Source organism: Nylanderia fulva, unplaced genomic scaffold, assembly GCF_048542155.1.
Source record: "Nylanderia fulva isolate GAGA-0341 unplaced genomic scaffold, ASM4854215v1 Scaffold808, whole genome shotgun sequence".
NCBI classification, from domain to species: Eukaryota; Metazoa; Arthropoda; class Insecta; order Hymenoptera; family Formicidae; genus Nylanderia; species Nylanderia fulva.
In genome coordinates, this window is record NW_028190926.1 from 6,040 (window position 1) to 15,009 (window position 8,970).

The 8,970-nt window shown below is 55.1% G+C and overlaps 1 non-coding gene and 2 pseudogenes across 1 annotated transcript; all 3 read left to right on the plus strand.

Moving 5' to 3' along the window:
• Positions 1–1,076: 1,076 nt before the first annotated feature.
• LOC146719950 (small subunit ribosomal RNA) lies at positions 1,077–1,804 on the plus strand (annotated as a pseudogene; the record flags this gene model as incomplete).
• An 811-nt stretch (positions 1,805–2,615) lies between these two features.
• Positions 2,616–2,770, plus strand: LOC114928539 (5.8S ribosomal RNA). The gene has a single exon (XR_014926296.1). It is a non-coding gene; the product is annotated as a 5.8S ribosomal RNA (ribosomal RNA).
• Positions 2,771–3,825: 1,055 nt separating this feature from the next.
• Positions 3,826–6,157, plus strand: LOC146719951 (large subunit ribosomal RNA; annotated as a pseudogene).
• Positions 6,158–8,970: the final 2,813 nt, after the last annotated feature.

Sequence of the window (8,970 nt, forward strand, 5' to 3'; positions counted from 1 at the left end):
TTTGGCACAGTCTTTCCTTTTCGGTGCATTGCCGCATCATGTGCCCAAATGCGAAGCACTTGTGGCACCTCAGAACACTGAAAAACTCTTTCACCCTAAAGGCCTTCCAATGCACAAACACTCGTCCGTCACTACAGAGCACATTTCTTATTGCACTCGTAACTTCTAATATCACATTTCCGCAGGTTGCATCTTTCTTCGCATTCCTACTCACAACACGCACACGTTCCATAAATACTCTCTCATCCACTCGCCCTTTCAAGCTCCTCTCATACATTTCTCTCATTAACACTTCACTCGCCATATCATTCGGCACATCGTACAAGATGATCTTTGGGCCTATCTTGCGAGGCAGCTCAACCTTTAGGCCAGCATTCTTAAACTGACCACACTCTCTTATTCTTTTCAACTCACTCTCGCTCATCGTCTCAATCGCTACACCTCCATTCCTCACTTTCCTCACCGCTTTCACACGCACATTCAGTGACTTGCTCACATGCTTCATCATTCTCTCCTTTACTTCCTCACTTGTCACACTCGCACTTGCATCATCCGCTCTCACTATTACCGCATAACTCTTCTCTTTCGTTTTCATTCGTTTTCACATACACTTCCTGTACCTTTTCAATCACGCTCTTTTCAACATTTTTCGCACTCACGCTCGCATAGCTCATTCCACTTCCGCCGTAGGCTAAATCCCGACTCGCTCGACGCATACACTCATCCAGTTTCCCCTGTATTCTCTCATTTTTGCACAACATTTTCATCATCTGTTCCTCATATTCTCCCACAATGTCCAGTATTTTCTCACTCGCACTCTTTGAAATTTTGTTCGTCTCCGTAAACAGGAATTTACGGAGTCTCGCACCAATTACTCTCATACACGCTATCTCACTCACTTCCGCAACGCTCTCATTCTCTCCCTCATTCATTAATCAAGAACGAAAGTTAGAGGTTCGAAGGCGATCAGATACCGCCCTAGTTCTAACCATAAACGATGCCAGCTAGCGATCCGCCGAAGTTCCTCCGATGACTCGGCGGGCTGCTTCCGGGAAACCAAAGCTTTTGGGTTCCGAGGGAAGTATGGTTGCAAAGCTGAAACTTAAAGGAATTGACGGAAGGGCACCACCAGGAGTGAAGCCTGCGGCTTAATTTGACTCAACACGGGAAACCTCACCAGGCCCAGACACCGGAAGGATTGACCGATTGATAGCTCTTTCTTGATTCGGTGGGTGGTGGTGCATGGCCGTTCTTAGTTGGTGGAGCGATTTGTCTGGTTAATTCTGATAACGAACGAGACTCTAGCCTGCTAAATAGGCGTACCTTATGGTATCGCGAAGGCCCCCGGCTTCGGCTGGCGGGTCTTTACTACCAACGTACAAACAAATCTTCTTAGAGGGACAGGCGGCTTCTAGCCGCACGAGATTGAGCAATAACAGGTCTGTGATGCCCTTAGATGTTCTGGGCCGCACGCGCGCTACACTGAAGGAATCAGCGTGTGTTCCCTGGCCGAAAGGCCCGGGTAACCCGCTGAAACTCCTTCGTGCTAGGGATTGGGGCTTGCAATTGTTCCCCATGAACGAGGAATTCCCAGTAAGCGCGAGTCATAAGCTCGCGTTGATTACGTCCCTGCCCTTTGTACACACCGCCCGTCGCTACTACCGATTGAATGATTTAGTGAGGTCTTCGGACTGGTGCGCGGCAATGTCTCGGCATTGCCGATGTTGCCGGGAAGATGACCAAACTTGATCATTTAGAGGAAGTAAAAGTCGTAACAAGGTTTCCGTAGGTGAACCTGCGGAAGTATCATTAACGTTCCGGAGGTCCTGCTCTGCGTCGAGAGTCCTCTCTTTTGGGAGAGACGCGCGCTCGCAGCAGTCGGCGACTGAATGGACGCGCTGAAAAGGCGCTCTCAGAGAAAAAGAAAATAACGGATTTGACGAAATTTGTTGTTGTGTTTTGATATAACGACGGACGCCGTCGCGCCTCTCTGACCGAAAGTAGTCGGCAAGCAGAGCAGCGCGCCCGGCGGTGGTCGACGACGATTCGGAGCGAGACGCTTCGCGATCACGCTCGTGTGTGTGCCATTCTCCGGTCACACACACACACAGAGCGTCGATTCGGCGTTGAGCGCGAACCGGTGGTAACCTATGCCCGCGCACGCGTGTGTGCAGCACCCACGACGTTCGTCGACGCGCGCCCTCCCCGTTGTCGCGGGGCAGCGGTCAGCGTGCCGAGAACACACGGTGTGCGACCGCGAGTGCCGAGCGAGAGGACCCCCATATATTATTATAATATATATATATAACACAGAGAAGGGATCGATGATATTTCGACCAATCTGTCAACTGTGTCGGTCCGACGGTTTCTTCAAAGAGCTTCCGCCCCGGCTCTCCCGTTGCGGGAGAGACGCTCCGAACGAGAAACACACAACTCTATCTTTGTGCCGTAGCCTTCCCTGGCGGGAGGCGGCGGTCCGCGCGCGTCCTCGGACGCGCGCGGACAGGCTGATCGAAGAGCCACCACGATTATTCTCTCTCTCTCGTCCGAAAGAAGAGACCACAATGGTTGAACGAGAAGCGCGTTTCTCCGCGAACGCAAAAATTTCGAACGATTACCCTGAACGGTGGATCACTTGGCTCGTGGGTCGATGAGGAACGCAGCTAATTGCGCGTCAACTTGTGAACTGCAGGACACATGAACATCGACATTTAGAACGCACATTGCGGTCCACGGATACAATTCCCGGACCACGCCTGGCTGAGGGTCGTTTTAGTACCCCTAAACTGCTTGCGTCCGAAAAGCGCGCACGGCCACGACGCGGGCGACCAGAAAATGGCGCGCGCGTCGCCTGTGCCCTGTGCAACGCTTACAATGGGCGTACGAGCAATCGTTGGACGTTCGCCCGAGGTGTCTGTGCCGCGCCGACCGGCCGCGGTGCAAATCCTGGCGTCGTCTGAAATGACACACCGAAATGATAATAATAAGGAGGAGAAGCGCACAAGCGTGTAAAACGTTGGCGAACGCGCGCCCAGAGAATGCTGCGCGAATTAAGAGGGGGAGCGTGTTTGTGTATCCAAGTCGTGTGTGTATGCGAGAGCCGAGGAGAAATGGGATGAGAGTAAGAGCGCGCGCAAAGGGAGCAACAAACGGCCAAAAAAAGGGTCAGGACGGTAAATGGCACCGCTTTCCCTAGAGCGGCGCGTGCGTCGTTGTCTCCCGAAAGTAGGTAGCGCTTGTCTCACCGTCTCTCCTCTCCGTACATCACACAGACTGACCGGACTGCTCTCGCACTCTGTGCCGCGTCTCTCGGTGCGATAGCGCTCGCGCGTCTTATGCCGAGGCGCCCTTGCCCGCACACATAACGGTATTACGGAGAAATATACGGCGCGTCGTCGTCCGGCGGAGAGAGCATTCGTAATCCTTTACCTCTTTACGGAGAAGGGTTTTGAATCGCGAGCCGACCGCGTGTCCGAGTCCACGAAATTTTCGTAAAGCGAAAAAAGGGGACCGGCGTGCCGCGTCGTGTACTCGTCGAATCGATTCCGCCCGAATTTCGTATATAAAAGAGAAGGGAGAGCCGAGAATCTCGAACCCCGCGATATATCGTCTCCATTACCACCAACGAGTGTGTGTGCGGTTAGCGCCCCGGCGATTTGCCTTCTCGCGTATTTCGTGTGCTGCCGCTGCTGCTCTCTCGTTCGACGCTCTCTCTCTCTCCCTCTTATAATATATATTATAGAGGAGAGACGACGATGAGCGACGCGGAGGAGGCAAACGGCTACGAAAACTCACTATGCGACGACCTCAGAGCAGGCGAGATTACCCGCTGAATTTAAGCATATTATTAAGCGGAGGAAAAGAAACTAACCAGGATTTCCTTAGTAGCGGCGAGCGAACAGGAAAGAGCCCAGCACCGAATCCCGCGGTTCCGCCGCAGGGAAATGTGGTGTTTGGGAGGATCCGCTTATCCCGAGGTGCCGCTTCGCGTCCAAGTCCATCTTGAATGGGGCCACTTACCCGTAGAGGTTGCCTGGCCCGTAGCGACCGGTGCGCGCCTCGGGAGGATCTCTCCTTAGAGTCGGGTTGCTTGAGAGTGCAGCTCTAAGTGGGTGGTAAACTCCATCTAAGGCTAAATACGACCACGAGACCGATAGCGAACAAGTACCGTGAGGGAAAGTTGAAAAGAACTTTGAAGAGAGAGTTCAAGAGTACGTTAAACCGTTCAGGGGTAAACCTAAGAAACCCAAAAGATCGAACGGGGAGATTCATCGTCAGCGGCGCTGGCTTCGCGTCGGTCGGCGATGTCCCGCGGAGTCCTTGCGGCTCGCGCGCGGGCACGCTACCGTGCGCCGATGTCCGGCGCTCGTCGTCGTGCACTTCTCCCCAAGTAGAACGTTGCGACCCGCTGGGTGTCGGTCTACGGCCCGGGTGCGGTGTCTGTCGCGTCGCCGGTATAACGGCACGCGACAAACCCTCGGTCGCCCGGCCGGCTGCTCGGCGGTACGCGCAAGGTATCAGGCCGCACTATTCACGGTGCGTCGAGACCGTCGCAAGCGCGCGCCACGGTATTCGGAGGTTACGGACTTCGCGCCGTCCCCGGTCCTGGCCCGCTGTTGGTTACAGTACGGTACACCTTCGACAGGCCTGCGAACGTCTCCCGCGGTCTCGCGGGAGACCGATACCGGTCGGCGACGCAACTGCTTTGGGTACTCTTAGGACCCGTCTTGAAACACGGACCAAGGAGTCTAACATGTACGCGAGTCATTGGGACTTGTCGCGAGACCTAAAGGCGTAATGAAAGTGAAGGTCGGCCCTGGCCGTCGACCTAGGGAGGATGGGCCGCGTCGCGATGCGGCCTCGCACTCCCGGGGCGTCTCGTTCTCATCGCGAGAAGAGGCGCACCCAGAACGTACACGTTGGGACCGGAAAGATGGTGAACTATGCCTGGTCAGGACGAAGTCAGGGGAAACCCTGATGGAGGTCCGTAGCGATTCTGACGTGCAAATCGATCGTCGGAACTGGGTATAGGGGCGAAAGACTAATCGAACCATCTAGTAGCTGGTTCCCTCCGAAGTTTCCCTCAGGATAGCTGGCACTCGGCCGTTCCGCACGGAACGCTCGCGAGTCTCATCTGGTAAAGCGAATGATTAGAGGCCTTGGGGCCGAAACGACCTCAACCTATTCTCAAACTTTAAATGGGTAAGATCTCTGGCTTTCTTGAATTATGAAGCCACGAGCATCTTCGGATCAGAGTGCCAAGTGGGCCATTTTTGGTAAGCAGAACTGGCGCTGTGGGATGAACCAAACGCAGAGTTAAGGCGCCCAACTCGACGCTCATGGGACACCATGAAAGGCGTTGGTTGCTTAAGACAGCAGGATGGTGGCCATGGAAGTCGGAATCCGCTAAGGAGTGTGTAACAACTCACCTGCCGAAGCAACTAGCCCTGAAAATGGATGGCGCTGAAGCGTCGAGCCTATACTCTGCCGTCAGCGGCAAGTGAGGCGGCAACCGGGAGCGGGCGTTAATCTTCTCTCGCGTCGTCACGAAGCCCTGACGAGTAGGAGGGTCGCGACGGTGAGCGCAGAAGGGTCTGGGCGCGAGCCTGCCTGAAGCCGCCTTCGGTGCAGATCTTGGTGGTAGTAGCAAATACTCCAGCGAGGCCCTGGAGGACTGACGTGGAGAAGGGTTTCGTGTGAACAGCCGTTGCACACGAGTCAGTCGATCCTAAGCCCTAGGAGAAATCCTATGTCAATGACGGCGTACAATATACTCGAGTGTCGAGAAATAATAATAAATATTATACGAAAGACACATGCCCGTCGGGCGAAAGGGAATCCGGTTCCTATTCCGGAACCCGGCAGCGGAACCGCATACAATTCGGGCCCTCGTAAGAGTGTTCGTCGGGGTAACCCAAAATGACCTGGAGACGCCGTCGGGAGATCCGGGAAGAGTTTTCTTTTCTGTATAAGCGTTCGAGTTCCCTGGAAACCTCTAGCAGGGAGATAGGGTTTGGAACGCGAAGAGCACCGCAGTTGCGGCGGTGTCCGGATCTTCCCCTCGGACCTTGAAAATCCAGGAGAGGGCCACGTGGAGGTGTCGCGCCGGTTCGTACCCATATCCGCAGCAGGTCTCCAAGGTAAAGAGCCTCTAGTCGATAGAATAATGTAGGTAAGGGAAGTCGGCAAATTGGATCCGTAACTTCGGAATAAGGATTGGCTCTGAGGAGCGGGGCGTGTCGGGCTTGGTCGGGAAGCGGGTCTGGCTGACATGCCGGGCCTGGGCGAGGTGAACGGTCGGCGTTCTCGCGCCGGTCCCGGGATCCGAGCTCGGTCCCGTGCCTTGGCCTCCCGCGGATCTTCCTTGCTGCGAGGCTTCCGTGGCGGCGCCAGCCGTCGTGGTCGTCCTCTTCGGCCGCCATTCAACGCTCAGCTCAGAACTGGCACGGACTAGGGGAATCCGACTGTCTAATTAAAACAAAGCATTGCGATGGCCCTCGCGGGTGTTGACGCAATGTGATTTCTGCCCAGTGCTCTGAATGTCAACGTGAAGAAATTCAAGCAAGCGCGGGTAAACGGCGGGAGTAACTATGACTCTCTTAACGTTCTCTGGGACGTTCTCACATACCCCGTCCACCGGCCGGAACCCCTTTTGGCGCCTGTCGAAGATGTCGAGGGCTGCCAATCTCTTTGCCAATATCTTGTGGAAGTGTCTTATTATAACGGATCCTATGCTGAGAGGTCGGTACTCCGTCGGACCTGGCCGATCGGACATACCCCCCTTCTCAAGGAATACCGTTCTGGTTGTGGCGATTGATGAGGGGATCGTCTCTGTCAGGAGCAGCAGATTGAACAGAAACGCACGAAGAATCGCAGGAACAGCGTTCCACATCCTCGGCGTAATCTGGTCCAATCCGGGCGCAGTGCCAGTCTCTACGGAAATCCTGTTCACCTCTGCAGGTGTTATAGGATCCCAGAGCAAGGTCTTATCCGCCACAGGAACTGGATCCGTGGCAGCGCCATCGCCAAGACCTTCGAGGTGAATCCCTCTCGGGCCCGACGTACGGCCCCGGCCAGCACTCGCAGCCTGTGCCGCTTCCCCAAACGACTCACGCAAGTCCGTCATGTCTCCATCCGCACCGCTGGAGGCCTCCATAATGGGGCGCCAGCAGTTAAGGAATTCGACAGCAGACGGCCTCTCGCGCACCGAGTCGCCCTCGAGAATACGCGACAAACAGGACTTCTTGTTCTTTCTGTAGAGGGATTGCACAATTGCATACTCCCTCTTTCTCTTCTGCTCCTTGCTCTCTCGTTTAACTGGAGGACAGTGCTTCTTTGCCGAAACGCGTTGCGGAGGGCGCACTTGTAGCGGCAGAGGAAAGATCATGCCCAGCCATCTTTCGATAGCCAAGACGTCGACCCTCCCCGCCGTCAGAGCATCTCTTGCCGTGCCAGCAAGAGTATCAGCCTCGTAGCTACGGAACGCCGCACTCTGCTCTACGAGTGATTGTATCTTGTCCCGCAGCCTCTGAGAACTTTGTTCAGGGGGAGGCTGATGTGCGCTTTGATCGTCAGTACTAGCCTCAATGGCCGCAGGAATGGTGTCGGCTCGTGTCATCACCGCACTATCCCTATCGCCCTCATCGATCACAATCGCGCGACGCGATTGGATCTCTTGGCAGAAGTCTCTAACCATCACTCGGTAAGGCTCCTGTCGCCGTTTACCCTTGATGGCTTCGAGACTCCTATTGGGGAACCTTGTCTTCAGATACTGGTTAATGAAAGGTTCCCCGGCTAAGGTGCCTTCAGCCTCAGCGCGTGCCATGATTCTAGTTTTTTCCACTGACCATCTGGCCTTTACGCGGTCAACATTGATAGCACTGTTGGCTTGTAGTGGGTGTGCACGTACTTTGTGGACACCAAGACCACGCATGTTTTGGAATTTCGCCTAACAATGCTCACAGCTGACCATCTCCTTCTCTAGGCTGTCCACTTCAGCCTGGCTGGTCCTTATAGTGATTCGCGACGGACCAGCTGCGACCCCGTCAGGGTCCTCCGCACCTCTCGCGCGCTCACTCAAGCGAGCACTCGCACGCAGACCCCGGGCCATCCGAGAACCCGGGACATCAGAATCATTCTTAGCTTTATTCATAATTTACTGCGTGTAGGGGGGCAAACGGATTGACAACCGAGAGCCCCCCAAGAAACCCCGGTCTTTCTTGGCCCCACAACTCACCATGACCGTAGGCGCATGGGCCGAAGCCCTTAGGGGCGCCCTTCGCTGTACACTCGCTTAGTCGACACCTACCGAGTCTAAACTTCCAAAGTAGGCCGTTTCCGGGAGCACCACGAGGAGGTGGAGGTACAACTTGGACGTGAGAGGCTGAAGGTCCTTACTAGAGGACTTCGTTGGCGCATCACGAACCAACCACAACTCTCTCTAAGTACCATCGCGGCGTGTTGCTTTGAGGACCGAGAGAGTCATAGTTACTCCCGTCACAGTCCTTTCATCCGTGCTTTGGGACGCCCGGAGGCGCTGTCGTTCTCTGCATGTGGCGTGCGTCGATGGTTGCATGTGGTCTGCGTGTGGGTTGCGCACACGCAGACCACAGTTTGTTCTCTGCATGTGGTCTGCGTGTGGGTTGCGTGTAGGGAACTCGCAAGCGATCCACCCTTAGCTCAGGCCATCGAGCAACTCACGAGGGCATCTCTTAAGCCGCAACAGCGGCTGAGGTTGTTGCGTGACTGTCTCCTTCCACGGTATTATCACCGATGGACAGTGGGTACGGGCTCGGCCAAAACCCTCAAGGGTAAGGATATCATCGTACGCACTGCGGTGCGACGATGGCTGCGTTTTCCCCATGATGTTCCTGCTGGATACCTGCATGCGCCGATACAGAGTGGCGGGCTTGGAATGCCTCTATTGAGAACTTTGATCCCAATTCTGAAGCATAACCGACTGCAGCGGTT